At 35.9% G+C, this 17,509-nt stretch overlaps 1 protein-coding gene across 4 annotated transcripts in view; it reads right to left on the bottom strand.

Annotated features, from left to right (window-relative positions):
• Positions 1-17,509, bottom strand: part of Pcdh9 (protocadherin 9) — a 913,030-nt gene that overhangs the window by 94,624 nt on the left and 800,897 nt on the right. The window lies entirely within an intron of this gene.

Genomic DNA, 17,509 nt, shown 5'->3' with positions numbered 1-17,509 from the left:
GTGTGTGTGCGCGTGTGTGTGCATGTATGTGTGTGTGTGTGTGTGTGTGTGTGTGTGTGTGTGTGTCTGTTTCTAAGTGCATGGCTGTAGGAGTATGTATACAGTGGCATGCTTGTATAAGTTAGATGGCAACCTTAGGTTTGTGTCCTTTCTCTTCTTCAACCTTGTTTGAGATACAACATCTCTTTAAGTTGCATACCATTGTGCACACAACACTAGCTGTCCCATATGTTTCTGAGGATTCACCTTTCCCTGCTTTTGTGAAGAAGCACTGGGATAATTTATACATGCTACTTTGCCTAGCAGTATATGAATCCTGGAGATTTGAATTCAGGTCCCAGGCATGCACTGAAGGACCTATATCCACTGAGCCATCATACTCAATCTCAAATTATGAAATTTTAGTGGATTTTTATCATTAAGATTAAATAAAGTAGTCAACTTTCATTGTCATAAGGGTAAAACTGGTTCATGTACATTTAATGATAACAGTGGTTTCAAAGATTGCTGTTTGATAAGGCTCAGTAAAACGAAACCTAGTGGTAAAACTTTATTGAATACCATCAGTCCTGGGAGGTATACAAAATAGTGAAACTCTTTGATGGACAGACACTTAATGTGTTTACTGTAGCAAATAAAAGCTGTTACAAATTATTTTATATTTTGTTCTGAAAACCATCAGTTTAATGATCCCTAAGATTCTTCCTTTGCGCATATACAAATTAAATATACTGCACTGATCTTACGTATATACAAATTAAATATATTGCAGTCATCTTCCGTACTATACAACAGCCTGAAACAACACCCAGGTTCCACTAATTAAGGAGTAATACTATTCTTTTATTTTGATTTTTTCTTAATATTATAAATTAATATTTTGGGAAAATGACATTGAATCAAACTTAATAGAAGTCAGTGTAAAAAATTTTCTTTGTTACCTAAGGTTGGTATTATTTAATTTTTTTAAATTTATAGATTTTTTGAGTTTTTTCCTTAATCACTATTCCACCCCACCACATAGACAATCTTACTGATTTATATGACTGAGTTGTTTCTGATGAAATGATTAATCAAAGTGAATCAACTTTTAAATAATCCAAAATAAAAATCAATACTTACTGATTATAACTAAAATTTAGTGACTCCTTTGTAGTCACACAGCATAGCCTGACTAATAGAAGCACATTATTGTAATTAATTATTAATCACACTAATCTATCATAGATCATTTACACCTTAATATATCCTTCAACATGAGTTAAAATAGATTTTCACAAAATTACTGCAGAATGATTGGCAGAAATGAATGATGATTAAAATCTGAACTAATGATAAACTAGAATAGATTCTGGTAACACTATACATATTTTACAGTGTGTCATTAAAAATATTGTTGATGGAAATTTATAGATTAAAATCTCCAGTGTAGAGAAAAATATTTCTAAATCTTATTATTGCCAAAACCCAGCTTTGTTACATGTTATTACAATTTATACCTTTCTTAAGTACACATAATAGTGTCAAGGTGGTAATAATTTCAATTATTCTTACATAACTTATACCACATAAAGTCATGGTATCAGTTAATTATGTCTGAGATACAGTGAGGTCCACAATTAAAACCCAGTACTGCCATGAACACTTTGAGAATAACATGTTATTTTTGAGAAGTGGTCTCCATTTGTATAGTCTCTCACAAGCAAAAAAATATAAAACAAAACAAAACAAAAAAGCCAAGCAAAAAGCAAGCCATAAAGCATGATCTGACCCCCATAATTATCTTCTCTGTGTTGTATTAGCAATACATAATTTTCTTGTCTAGTAAAAAAAAAAATATAGTAGCAAGTGTCCATGTTTTTATTGATTTCTTCACATATTTCAATTGTACCCCATAATTATATCAAGTGTAAATATGCTGAAGAATTACAAAAAAAGCTCATTCCTTCTTTCCCTGAAATCTATGAATATGTTTACTTTAAAAAAAAGATACTAATTTTGAGATTTGGACCCAATGTTTCTTAAAGGCTATAGTCTTCTTCTTTTGTGTCCCCATGTTCAGAGACTACTATACGTCTGGTATATAGCTAGATCAGTTAATTTGTTAATGAATAATTGATTGAACTAAATTTAAATAGTTCTTTCTCCCCAGGCAGTATGCACAGTTTTTAAAACTCATCTTATGGAAAGATTGTAAGAGCCAGAGGATAAGAGAGTTTGCTCTGAGATCGTGTCTCCCAGGAATTTCAGAAGCCACACCCATGAAGTCTCACTAACACAATTTTCTAAATGTGAACTAAGCAAGATGTTACCAATGGACATACCAAAGTCTTTGGGGAGGACCTCATGAGGCCTCGACCCTATACAAAAACCTGAGAAAAGCTGGGAGTGGGAGAGGTGGTCCTCCCCAGAGAACAGCAGACTAATTGGTTGGTCAGCTCTGAAAACATACATACATGTAACACTGTACAGACTAAACAGTGTATATACAAATATGCATGCAATGATAATTAGTGAAAAAAAGGTCATGGATGTGAGGAGAGTGAGAAGGGGTATATAGTAGAATTGGGAGGGAGAAAAGGAAGAAAGAAATGCTGCATGTTTTATAGTCTCAAAAATATTCTTTGAAGACTTCTAGGACTAATTTGAATTCAGTTGAACAAACTTCTGTACATATCTCTAGAGGAGTGATTGTTGAAGCAGATTTTGACTGAGTGCACTAACAAATGATTACATTAATATGTAGTTGTCTCAAGTATTTCCTTGGCTCTTCAACATAAGATATAGTTCCTTTCAATAATTGTGCTTGCCAGTAACTAATCTATTCTGGACTAGAAGGGAGGATATATCTATCATTTATATTTGTGGAACTTGAAATGTATGACTCTGTTTATACTAGTAAGAATTGTATTTTCTACTCATTAGAAATAAAATTGGTCTATAGTGAATATTGATTTTTTACTGCTGGTGAACTGTTTTATTTTTAATTATGTCTGTGTTGATTTCACAGTGACTCTAATGTATGTTTGAAGACTAACAGTGAAGGACTTTTGATATTACTTTTTTCTTTCTATTCCTCTTACCCAGCCACATCAGAATATTTTCAGGAATGTCTCACTGCAGGTTATATAGCACTCTCCAGGTTTCCTACTTTGTGAGCTATCACCTATGTTGGCATGAGCTTTGGTGATAGTACTGTATTTGAGTTGCTCCTATAAGTAACCCTTTGCTCACACTCCTGTTAGTATCCCCAATAAACTCATTGATTCAACAGCTGGACTTCAGTGGTACCCATACTTTGGTATGCCATTGGTTCCCTATTAGGACTAGGAAAATATCTGTTCATGTCTTCACAGGAATACTGTCACAAAAGTATACTCTACTTTATCAAATAAAGTAATTATTTTTTTCAAAAAATAAAAGAAAATACTTTCATGCTTTTGAGTCAAATGATACAATTTATTTTCACCAAACTGCAAAGTTTACTGAATTATGTTACCTGGATATTTATATCTTATGTGACAGTATTATGTTTGCTGATGGTTTTGAGTAATTGCAATTGACACAAGCACCATAAATACTTGTTCCCAAAACTCTGACAGTCATTGTACATTTGCATAAACAGATTATTGTGAAAGCAATTTGAAAAAAAAATGGCCAAATATGTAAAGATGTGCCCTCTCAGATATTAGAGCTATGTTTCTATTCACATTACAATTCTAAGATATGAGATGAATAACAACTTAAGTACTTTATCTTGACTTAATGAGAGTTCATTATTCCCTAAAATAATCAAGAGATTTTATATTATTAATTTTTATTTTTCTATGTAGCTTTGGGTGGTATGTACACACATGTGTATGTAAATTTTCACATGTGGGGTTAAATGTATGTACATATGTATGAAGGTATGGAGTTGATGTTGGGAATCTTCCTCAATTCTCTCTACTTTAGTGGGGTAAGATCTCTCAATTAACTCAGTGGTAGTATCTACAAGTTGTCCTGGTTAGCTGGCTACCTTGTTCTAGGGAATCTCATCTCTCCCTTCTGAGCACTGAGATTACAGGCAGACCAAAACACATAGCCAACAGTGGATTCTAGTGATCCATATTCAGTCTCTCACATTTTCAGGACTGCTACTTTATATATTAAGCCATTTTTCCAACCTCCAAATAAATTTGAATGAAAAGATTTGTTTACAAGCAATTATATTGTTGGATGCATGTTGTATTTTAATTCATGTGTTTGTATGTTATATTCATGAGTGCTTCCCTTCATGTATATATGTGAGCCACATAGGTCATGCCTGGAATCCATGGAAACCAAACTAGGAAGTTGGGTCGCCTGGAACCAAACAGGAGCTCTCTAGAAGAGCACAAAGTTCAGCCATCACCTTCAACTGTTCAGCCATCACCAAGTCCATCTATGGCATATATTTAAATCAAATTTTATAAATAGTCTGAAAATATGAATTTGGAAATCATCAGGGTCACCAAAATTCATGAATGAAATATGATCTTATGAATAAAATAATGTACTAAAGATGATCATCTTCTCGTAACATTTCTAATCTTTATTATATCTCTAGTTGCATTTTTGTTCTTTTAACAGTTAGAAATCAAATTCAGAGCCTTGAGCATGCTGACCAAGTATTGTGCCAACAAACAAGAAGCACAAATGGAAAGTCCTGTCAAGGGCCTATTTATCACCTTGCATTCCCCAATGTTCAGTTTCATTCACTTTCTAAACTATTTCAAGATGTGAAAGATCCTTGAAGAAATGGTGCTTGTTTCCTTTTCCTGGGTATAGACGCTCCTTGGTTAATGAAAAGGGGTTCTTATGTTCTTAGTCAAGAATCAGTATAAACATTTGAAACTATACAAATTTTTTTAGCTACTCAATTTTCCAGAATCTTTAGAAATAGAATCTTTGAAAAATAATAAATTTAATCCTGAATATATATAAATTCATTTCAATGACAATTCACTTGGAGATTAAAACAGAATCTTAAAAGGGACCAAAAACTGCTATTTATGTGTATTCTCATGTGACCTGACTTTAGTTACTAAGGAGATTTCAGTTCCCTTGACTACTTTATTTTATTTTATTTTATTTTACAATATAATTTAGCTCTACATATCAGCCACGGATTCCCTTGTTCTCCCCCCTCTCGCCCCCTCCCCTTCTCCCCAGTCCACCCACCATTCCCACTTCCTCCAGGGCAAAGCCTCCCCCGAGGATGAGGGATCTACATGTAATATAAGATAAACAGCTATACTGTTCTTTTGCTTCCAGGAAGGTAATCTTATGGTTTCATGCAGACTCGCAAAAGACATTGATGGCTTTAGTTGAATGTTCTGATGTTGTAAAAAGTTATTTATTTTTATCCCCTGAAAATGTATGTCTTAAAGTCATCATTAGAATTTTATAGAGATATACTCATCCATTTAAACTTAAATACTTCCTCATTAATGTTGTTTCTGGAAGAAAATTGTGCCTCCTATACACTTTTTTTCTTATTCTTATATTTTTCACAATCAGAGAAGTGAGAACACTGAGTAAAGATGTGGAGGTGGACGTGAGGATACCTTTCACACATCAACATGGCAAGCATGTATATTGCTTGCATAAACAAATAAGTAATTTTCCAGTATCCATTCACTATTTAAAATTTAAATAGCTATTTTTTTTAAATGCTGAGCAAAACAATGTATACCCAGTTGATGACTTTCTTTTGCCTCTCAAATGCTGTACATGAAGCACAAACATGGCAGAAGAGGATTAATTAAGCTTACTCTGGATGATCATTTTATGCTGTTGGTTATCATCCTGTAAGTCCAGCCTCTTTCACTTGTACTCATTACAATTTACCTCATAAATTCCAGGCTTGAGAAGATCCACAGACCAAGAATTTCTGAGGGATCACCTCCACAAAGATTGAGAATATCTAACCAATAATGTATTGTAGTATGAACAAGATTATCCCAACATCGTTGTTTCAGAGACCACGACTATGCTATGCTCAAGTGTGCATAGAATGGAAAGTGCACATGATAAATGCACTCACATTTAAATCTGTCCCATTATTTCGACTGTAGATTCTTGGAGTTTTTCTTGGAGTTTCCCTATATTATTAAATATAGTAATATTCTTCCCTATTAAATTAGATTGCTATGCACAAAGATGGTGTCTCTCTATCTGTAGTCTCTGGCCCAACCCATTACCTTACAATAGTCCAGGGCCAAAGACAAAATGAAGATTTCCTTTTTCTTTGTGCTGTCCCAAATGACAATGCTATGATATACTAACATACTCACTATAAGAAGTATGTAATATAACATCACTATCATCCCCTTTTTGATCTTATTTCAGTCTAATGCTATGATATGAAACAAATCATCACTTCTGAATTGGCAAAAAAAGAAAATAACAGCCACTAACAACCAACAATTTTATGAGAGAGCATCATGCTACAGTAAATGATCAGAACCTATTTAAAATTTTAAGTCCTGCAGATGCACTCTCGGCTGACAAGCTATGCAATTACAAATATATTCTTCATGTCAATGTCTTGAAAGTTCCTAATGAGAGTTGCATAATGTAACTAGCAGGCTCCAAATACTGTTAGCTACAAATGCACTGTCTGTTTTATCATTTTCTTCAGTGAACAGGTACATTTTTAAGGCATCCAAGTGTCAACAAGTGTATCTAATAGAGCCTTGAGCTTCAGTGATTTTGTAAAAGAGGAACTTGCCAACGAATTTAGGAAGCTCACATTATATATTCAGGTTAGATTCACAAATTCAATGTTGCATGACAAGAAGTCTATGCTCATTTCTTGGTATCATGAATTGCAATTTTTCCCCCAGTTAAGAGAACCAAACCTAAACCTTCATAAATGAATGAACAACCTGAAGGTAGCTTATACTGTAGAAGGCTTACAGGGAGAACTTATCATGTATTCAGTTTAAAGGGCTTAGCTTATGACTGTTATGAAAGTGATCCATGTCCAATATGCATTGATATAGAATCAGCTTGCTCAAAATAAATCCTATACACTAGTTACAGTAAAACTGTGCTTCTCTCCTCTGCTCCCTCTGCTCCAAGAACAGACTTGCACATATGTGTGTGCAAATGCACATGCACACACAAACACTCACACACTCACACATACACACACAGGAAGAGAGAGAGAGAGAGAGAGAAGAGAGAGAGAGAGAGAGAGAGAGAGAGAGAGAGAGAGAGAGAGAGAGAGAGAGTGTGGCTAGAGTTTTCTTGCCTGACCCACAGTCAGGACAAATCTCTCTCACCCGCCAGTCCCAAGCCGCTTAAACCCGATCAAATAAACACAGAGACTTATATTAGTTACAAACTGTATGGCCGTGGCAGGCTTCTTGCTAACTGTTCTTACAGCTTAAATTAATCCATTTCTATTAATCTATACCTTGCCACGTGGCTTGTGGCTTACCGGTACTTTACATCTTCCTTATCCTGATGGCGGCTGGCAGTGTCTCTCCTTCCAGCTTCCTGTTCTCTCAATTTTTCTCTCTGTTAGTCCCGCCTATACTTCCTGCCTGGCCACTGCCAATCAGTGATTTATTCATTGACCAATCAGCAACACATTTGACATACAGACCATCCCACAGCACCTCCCCTTTTCTTTTCTTAAAAAGGAAGGTTTTAACCTTTACACATCTCCAAAGTCAGCTTGGTATATTTGGGAATTTGGGCGTAGCTTCTCTTACTACTTCCTGTTGGAGGGGGGCGCTGTATCTTCTGGGGAAACAAAGAAAATTTTAGGATCATGGAGTAGTCCGTGAGGCTGTATCATCTGAGCCAGTTGTCTTGAAACGGTTCTGGATGTTGGATCATCTGGGCCATGGTGTCATCGGAGACCCTTCAGGGGGTCTTGGCTGGTCAAACCTGATGTATCTTACTCTGGAACAAATCCATAGCCTCTTGTTTTCTGTGGAAACAAAAGAGACTCTTTTCCAAAGCAACATATCCTTACATCCAAATTTTGAAGTCAAAGTATCTTTAAAATATACATACTGGTTTAACTCAGCTTTCTTTACAATCAAATATCTCTCTGTAGTTAAGAATCCCAAAGACAACACAATCCAGACTCTCTGTGTAATAGTCATCTCTACGTGGCTTATTTTTTATATTAATTTTACTGTCTCTTTAAAGACTTTATTTTTTAAAACCATGTATTTATTTTTATACTGTATATCACCTTTTTTTGTCTCTTTTAAGCCTACGTATATTTTACATACATTTTAAACTATTACATCTGAATCTGTCTTATTGTGAATCTGTTGCTTTAAGCTGCAGCAGCTGTGGCTGCTGGCTCCGCCCACCTCAGCTTCCCAACATGGCGGCGGTATGCTTACCGCCAGCTCTGGGAGCCATTGTGGGTCTATGTTTTTATCCAAGCAGCATGTAGCCCAGAAACCTCTTTTTTTGTTTTGTACTAGCAAAGGCTAAATCCACAATGTAGCTTAATGTGTCACTTGCAGAGGCCTCATTCCCGCCATATGGCGGCAGGTCGAGCGCACACGCTAGGAACCCGCCAGTAGCTCAAACCAGCAGCTGCCGCTCATTTGAGAGAGACAATTAGGAACTGTTTTTAGCTCCGTTTTAGAATCTTTTTTTTCAGGTTTTAGGTGGAAACTCTTGCCCCACGTTGGGCGCCATTTGTGGCTAGAGTTTTCTTGCCTGACCCACAGTCAGGACAAATCTCTCTCACCCGCCAGTCCCAAGCCGCTTAAACCCGATCAAATAAACACAGAGACTTATATTAGTTACAAACTGTATGGCCGTGGCAGGCTTCTTGCTAACTGTTCTTACAGCTTAAATTAATCCATTTCTATTAATCTATACCTTGCCACGTGGCTTGTGGCTTACCGGTACTTTACATCTTCCTTATCCTGATGGCGGCTGGCAGTGTCTCTCCTTCCAGCTTCCTGTTCTCTCAATTTTTCTCTCTGTTAGTCCCGCCTATACTTCCTGCCTGGCCACTGCCAATCAGTGATTTATTCATTGACCAATCAGCAACACATTTGACATACAGACCATCCCACAGCAGAGAGAGAGAAAGACAGAGAGAACATAGTCACACATATATATATAAAGGTCTTTAAAACACATATTAGTTACCTTCTTGGTTGCTGTGTTAAAACACTACAACAATAGAAAGCTGTGGTGATATTTTAATTGTGTTGAAATGTGATTTTATTTGTATGTTAATAAATAAAATTTATTTATTTATTACAGTGATTTTCACTCATTAATGACCTGGAGATCAGAGGTCATTAGTGAGCCAGGAATAGAAGTTAGGTGGTGGTAGCCCACACCCTTAGTCTGATCACATGGCAGGCAGAGTCTCTGTGTGGTCAAGGACACAGACAAGCTTGGTGACCCTTGAGTCTTTAATTCCAGTATCTACCATAGAGACCAAGAGGTCTGTATAGACAGGCAGTGATGATGATGTCATGTGGCTGGGCTTAGAACCAATGAGAAGGCAAAGCAGGAAAGCAATAAAACATAAGACACACAGGAACAAAGTCTCTCTCTCTCAGAGGAAGGACGGCAGTAAGTATTAAAATAAGGTGGTCTCGGCTCTTCGCTAGTACTCTGAGTTAAAAGCCCAAGCTTTTACTTGTATTTGACTCTGTGTTTCTTATTTAATAAAGCCATTTAGAAATTCGTCTACAGAAAGTTAAGATAGAAGAGTCATATTTTGGTTCACAGTTTGGGGTACAGAACACCACAGTGAAGAAGTCATGAAAACAGGAACTAGAGGAAGCTAGGGGCACTGTACCAACAGACATGAAGTTGAGAAATGGATGCTAATTCAGGCCAACTCTCATTTTAATTCAGTCACTGATGCTAGTACATAGAATGGTGCCACTTCCATGAATCCAGGAGATTCTTCCCATCTCAGTTAATTTAGTTAATCCTTCTGACACACGTCCAGAGGTGAACATCATCTAGATAATCCCTCACAGACATGTCCATAGACTTGACTCCTAGGTCACTTTCAATCCTGTCAAGCTGACTATCAATATTCACCTTTATGTATAATAAATTCAACTACAGAAGACATTATATTTGCAGACACAATTGCATCCTTTTAAACACTTAATGCTTAAAGCCCCTGTTAAAAAGAGGAATAGAAATAAAATAGGGAGACATAATACATATGTGTGTCTGTTTAATGTGTTTGTTATTTTGTGTATCCTGAGTACTATATGATAGAAATAAGAAATAAAATTTAAATTTGTCAAAAAAATAATTTAAATGCTACATTTAGGAATTTGCTGGAATCTGTAGGACCTCGAGCTTGATCCCAACAATTACAAATAAATTACTGGAAAGAAACATATTAGGTGTTCCTGAAAAACTCTAATTGTAGTTAACAGTTTACTGAAGTTATATGTTAAGCCAATAACAGCATTTTAGAAGATAGTATTAATAGTCATAATAACTTTTTCATTAATGAGTGAAAATCACTGTAATAAAAATTGTTAACTATCTTATCTATTTCTTGTATTTCTAAAAATTCTGGAAAATTTAAGCTTGGATGTGTACTACAATGTATCTTAAACACATTTTATTTAATGAACTAAAATTAACTGTAGTACTATGTATTATTTTCTCCCTAGCACTGCTGTGGGAGGATCTTCCTGTATGCTGTGAATGTGTGTGGCTTTCATCAGTTAATAATAAAGCTGTTTGGCCAATGGCAAGTCAGGATAAGGTTAGGTGGAAAAACTAAACAAAGAAAGGGCAGAATAAGGGTGAGGGCGAGAGATGAGAGCCAGCCTCAGAAGGAACAAGGTGCCAGAAAACCAGTAAGCCAAGGACTACTTGGCAATGCACAGATTAGCAGAAATGGGTCAATTTAAATGTAAGAGCTAGATAGTAATAAACCTGAGCCATCGGCCAAGCATTTATAATTAATATAAACCTCTGCGTGGTAATTTGGTAAGTGGCTGCCAAGTATTTGGGAATTGATGGCAGGATAGAAAACTCCATTTACATAGCACTCTTTTTCCTTTAGATGTCATTTTCAACTTTTTCCTCTTACAGTTCTTCTTTATGTTTTAAGCAGCATTTCCATTAGAAAGTTTAACATCTGCACAGCAAAGACTAAGGCAGAGTGGTTACTACTGTCAATGTATTTTTCTGGGCAAACTACAATTAGAGCTTTGTGTTGCACACTTTAGTTTGTTATATAGATAAAATTATCCAGCATCATTTCATGTTAAACTGCATTAATACGTTGTGAAGATAATAACTTCATATTTTTCGGAAGGCCTCACTATGACTGAACTAAGAGCAGATTATGCAACAAGAAGCCTAGTTTCATTCTATCTGCTGATGTCAAAATCCTAGGTCTAAAAAAGTACATCCTTTTAAAAATATGTTTGCACACTGACAATAGAAAATGCAGGAGACAGAGGACATTTAGTGTCTGTCAATAGCCACTTGTCCACTCCCTCAGAGTAGTGTTGTAGGTTACCAAAATGGGTGGAAAAATCAAGACCCTTAAATATCCATGGACATAGCACTACAAAGTCATAAGATATAAAACTGAGTTAATGCAATTCATTGAAATTTCTGGCACCAAAGAAATTCAGTAATATTTCAAAACTGCTCATGGTTTAAAGAATGGGGAATTCATGTCACTAAGAAGTTCTGGTGGGACTCCAAAGCTGCATTTGGCAATGGCTATTCATTAGCACATAATTAGTCTGAATGCATACTCATTAAATCAAATGAAAATTCTTTAAATGAATAAAATCTATGCATTAAATGTACTCTTGTGATAGACTTGAGGCAGGTAGATTTTTATCAAGGTAAAATAAAGGTTATCAAAAGAAAATGATGTATTTCCAGAAGTGACTTATGAATTATTATTTAAATGAAAAGTATTTTCTTAGTTATTGAAGGCAAGAGTGCTGATATATATCTTTGGCTTATTTCTCATGCTAAGTAACTACTGTTGATGGGGAATAGTCATGAAATAGATGAGGACAGAGAAGATAAGTCGAGGAATGTATGGATCAAGTGTGTAGAGACTGCTCTGAAATAAACTGCAGTGATAAGAAGTTTGATCTTGTAACAGTCTGAAAAGGAAATTGAAGTCCATTAAGTTAGAGGAAGAAAATTTTTTTTTCATTTTTCAATTGGTATTAATACATGAGATGGCTCAGTAAGGTGGGTTCTGGCAGTGGATCCAGAAAGAAAGTGACTATGATTTTGATGACAGATATGATTAGGCTATATAAATGATATAGAGAAGACATCTCAGATTGAGGGATGATTTTCCTGAATGATGGACTGTCAAGTTTCCTTTCAATAGTATTTGGATAAGATCCTTGGCAAGATATAAAGACAGTTATTTTATAATTAACCATAATAAATAGCATGGAAGTATACATTGTGAGCATGTAGCCACAGAATAAATCATCATGCTTATTTGAGGTAGCCTGGATATTTATACTCCTAGTTTTTCCAAACTATAAAAAGTATAATTGTGGTGATACATTATGTACCCTAATAAAATTTTCCTGAAGATCAGAGAACAGAACAAGTCACTAGATTAAACATAGATGCCAGACAGTGGGGGCACACACCATTAATCTTGATACTTTGGAGTCACATGCCTTTAATCCCAGCACTTGGGATTTGGGATTTCATGCCTTTGCTCCCAGTGCTTGAGAGGCACACATGCCTTTAATCCCAGCATTAAGAAGGAAGTAATATAGCTGGTCAGAGAAAAGTATACAAGGTGTGAGGAGAAGACAGGAACTAGAAGTTTTTTGGCTAAAGATTTTTCAGCTGAAGCCTTTTCAGGCTGAGGAGTCCTAGAGGTAAGAGGTGGCTGTGGCTTGTTCCTTTGTTTCTCTGATCTTTCAGTATTTACCCCAATATCTGTCTCCAGGTTTTTATTAAAAGACCATTTTAGCAATTCATGTTACATATAATGGAGAATAAATAAACTTGAATATAATTTAAAATAAATTACACAACCTTATTTCTGTTTCAGTGTGTATCTTTTTCTGCTTTATGTACATTACATTTATTTCTCCTTTCTACTCAGCTCAAGGTCAAATGTCTTAGCACTGAATTTTAACCCCTAAAAATACCTACATGTTGATCTAATGTTATAAGTGTAAGCTGTAATTAATGTCCAACTTTGATAAATTGGCCAGAAAATATTAGGAAATTAAAAGATGTTTATGCAATGAATTTAAAATGAATAAAATGTAGAGTTATTTACAGTAGAAGACATCTCATACTTAATACATGCAAATGTTTGACAAGCAGAAAATGCAGAGACTGTTCTACAACCAATGAAAACAAATGGCTGCTAGCTACATCAGTAATAGGATGACAACCACATGTAGGAATTTTGCTGATATGTTGATAAGTTTGCAGCTCCCAAAGTAGAAAGTCTCGGGGGACCATTCTCATAAAGCAATACTGGTCATGTACAGTTTTTTGTCTGTTTTAGAGTTCTGCATTGCAGAGAAGAGACATGATACTATTCTTAACTTACAATAACACCTCCAAATAACAACTAAGCTTTCAATAAAACTCTGAATGTAGCCGGGCGGTGGTGGCGCACGCCTTTAATCCCAGCACTCGGGAGGCAGAGCCAGGCGGATCTCTGTGAGTTCGAGGCCAGCCTGGACTACCAAGTGAGTTCCAGGAAAGGCGCAAAGCTACACAGAGAAACCCTGTCTCGAAAAACCAAAAAAAACAAAACAAAACAAAACAAAAAAAAAACTCTGAATGCATGATGAATCTCAAGGGATAGTAAAAGGTGAAGGATACTTCTTCAATCCTGTCATTCAATACAAAATCCGATGAATGTTCCTTAGGACAATTGATCTGTTTAAGAATGTCATGTTTCTTTAAAAAATAGTCCACTGAATATAAAAAATATGTAAGTGAGACTTGAAATTAACGTTGTGCTCATATAATCCCTCCTCCCTATCTTTGACTGGGCTCCAGGACCTCTACCCATTGCTTAGCTGTGAATCTCTGCATCTGCTTCCATCATTTACTGGATGAAGGGTCTATGATGACAATTAGAGTAGTCATCAATATGATTTCAGGGGAAGGCCAGTTCAGGAACCCCCTCCACTATTTCTTGGAGTCTTAGCTGGGATGGGGAAATCCACAGAGACTGCTGACCTGGGCTAGTGGGAGTTATGGACTCTGGACTGGCAGCTGGGGAACCTGCATGGGACCGAAATAGGCCCTCTGAATGTGGATGACAGCTGTGTGACTTGGGCAGCTTGTGAGGCCCTTGGCAGTGGGACCAGGACTTACCCTAGTGCATGAACTTGCTTTTTGGAGCCTATTCCCTATGGAGGGATACACTTGCTCTGCCTTGGCGCAGGAAGGAGATGCTTGGTCCTGCCTCAACTTTATGTGCCAGACTTTGTTGACTCCTCATGGGAGGGCTGATTTCAGTCAGGCTGGACATCTCCAAAGAATTTCTAGTGGATATAGGATGTAGCCAACAATTACAATATATTTAGTTTTATTTATTACTTTTATTTATTGTGTGTGTATGTCTGTGTCTGTGTGTTTATGTGTGTACATAAAGTATATGTACACAAATCATGGAGTGCATGTGGGGTCAGAAGACAACTTGAGGTAGTAAGTTCTTTTCTTTTCACCATGTGAGGATTCTGAACACAGAACTTCAAAGCCAGATCCCTAATCTTCGTGACAAGCAAGTAGGTACCCCCACCCACTCAACTATCTTGTTTCCCCCAACATTTTATTTTTAAATGTCTTTCCTAAATTTTGTTGCACATACTTTCTTTTTGATCATTAACTGATCAAACCATTTTTAAATGAGTTATAAACAATTTTCCTTTCTTTTCTTTTCTTTTTTATTATTTTATTTTACAATATAATTTAATTCTACATATCAGCTACGGATTCTCTTTTTCTTCCCCCTACCGCCTCCCTCCCCTTTCCCCCAGGCCACACCCCATTCCCATCTCCTCCAGGGCAAACACTCCCTGGAGGATTGCGATCAACCTGGTAGACTCAGTCCAGGCTGGTCCAGTCCCCTCCTCCCAGGCTGAGCCAAGCATCCCTGCATAAGCCCCAGGTTTCAAACAGCCAACTCATGCACTGAGCACAGGACCTGGTCCCCCTGTCTGGATGCCTCCCAAACAGATCAAGCCATCTCACTAGATGCAGAAAAGGCATTTGACAAAATCCAACACCCCTTCGTGATAAAGGTCTTGGAGCGATCAGGAATACAGGGAACATACCTAAACATAATTAAGGCAATTTACAGCAAGCCAACAGCCAACATCAAATTAAATGGAGAGAAACTCAAAGCGATTCCACTAAAATCAGGAATGAGGCAAGGCTGTCCACTCTCCCCATACTTATACAATATAGTACTTAAAGTTCTAGCCAGAGCAATAAGACAACATAAGGAGATCAAGGGGATACAAATTGGAAAGGAAGAAGTCAAGCTTTCCCTATTTGCAGATGACATGATAGTATACTTGAGTGACCCCAAAGATTCCACCAAGGAACTGATACAGCTTATAAACACCTTCAGTAACATAGCAGGATACAAGATCAACTCAAAAAAATCAGTAGCCCTCCTATATACAATTGACAAACAGGCTGAGAAGGAAATCAGGGAAACATCACCCTTTACAATAGCCACAAATGATATAACATACCTTGGGGTAACACTAACCAAGCAAGTGAAGGACCTATATGACAAAAACTTTAAGTCCTTTTCTTTTAAGCAACTTTCTGTCTTCTCCACATAACAGACAGGTGCCAAAAAACCAGTTTCAGATAAGTGCATTATGACAATAATTATTAATGTGAAATAGTGAGAATATTTTGCTTGAAGAAAAATAAGGTATATTTAAATTATACACTTAACAAGGACCGTGAACTTTATTTTATATAGTCCTAAATATGTCTAGCTGAGAAAAAAATTTGAGTTTAAGCACTTTGTTTTATAGAAGTCCACCTGTATTTCTGAAATGTTATGCCATTTGTCCAACATTATACAGTGCATGACAGCCTGAGTTAGGATTGAGCAATATGAAACCACTCAAAGAATGAGGAAATGTGATTCTTTAAGGGAAATCTGCCATGAAGAGCATAGATCTAAAGAAATTCCTTGGAGGGTTTCGGGTATGCCTCAATGTTGAGCAAGATCTTAGAATGCACGAGATGTTTAGTTTGACTTAAAAAAAAAAACTAAACTAAAAATATATCTGTAAAATGACTGCTATCTAGAAATGAAGAATAATATTTTCAGTTAATTTCACAAAATATTTTTGGTCATGTGCTTGGAATATAAATGTGTTTGTTGAATATATTTAGTAATTTTGCTGTCGGAATGCTTATGACTAAACTTTCTAAATAATATGCTCTTGAGATTAGGTTTGCATCAGTGAGAAGACTAAAAGATCTTTGAGATTTGGAGACATTTTAATTAATTTAGAAGCTGATTTGTCTGTTTAAAAATTCTTTATCCCCATTAGATTTTTTTTTGCTCTTGTGTTTTTTTCTTGTTTTGGGGTAAAATGCTAAATTTAAGGTTTCTCATTAAATGTGCAAAAAAGAAAACTTATGAAGATACAGTTTAAATGAATTTCAAATTTAGTACTTAAATTAACACATATAATTTTATACTCAAAAGTAATGTTGTAGGACTTATTTAGAAAATTTCCCAAAATATAAACAATCAAATTTAACAATCAAATATAAACAATATAAATTTCTATTTATAATGTCACATTGTGGCTAATACTTATTGAAATGATGAGGGTAATTTTAATCCCAACTGAAAGTTTAATTTTAGTTCATTAAATTCAACAAAACCTGGATGAAAAGGTGAATACAAATGTTGATAAACAGTATATAGCATGCATCTGATCAAAACAAATTTAATTGTATGCCTTGAGATTCGTTGCTTATGCTGCCAACTGTAAGCAATAGAGAATCCTGCTATTCATTAAGCTGTATCTTTCACCTGGACTGTGTAGGGGGGGAAAGCTTTGTACTTGAGACTAGGCATATCTATATTTGAATTCTGTTATCATTACATTTAAATAGTGAAAAATGGTTGAGTTATTGCTTTAGGAACCCACTTAATTATTTTCCTTTATGAATATTGGAATAATAATAGTTATATTACAGGGGCATTATGGAGTGTAAATTAGAATGCCTTTGAGTGTTTCTGGGAGAGATTCTGGTCTCCTGAGTGTTCTATTGGTTCTCTTTCCTGCTTAATCAGCCTCCGTCTCTTCAAGCGTCTTTCACTGATCAAAACTGGACATAGCATCAAGCTCACTAAAGATGGAACTGTGACATTTCCTCTGCTAGGAAAAAGAAAACTTTTAAAATGTGGATATTAAGTCAAGGGTCATCCTGCATTCTTCTGTATCTTCCAGCAGTGTAATTTTGATGCACAAGTGGTTGAGACAGTGAT

Source organism: Peromyscus californicus, unplaced genomic scaffold, assembly GCF_007827085.1.
Source record: "Peromyscus californicus insignis strain IS unplaced genomic scaffold, ASM782708v3 Scaffold_12__1_contigs__length_115047231, whole genome shotgun sequence".
Taxonomy (NCBI): domain Eukaryota; kingdom Metazoa; phylum Chordata; class Mammalia; order Rodentia; family Cricetidae; genus Peromyscus; species Peromyscus californicus.
This window is presented reverse-complemented; position numbering and strand designations above follow the sequence as displayed.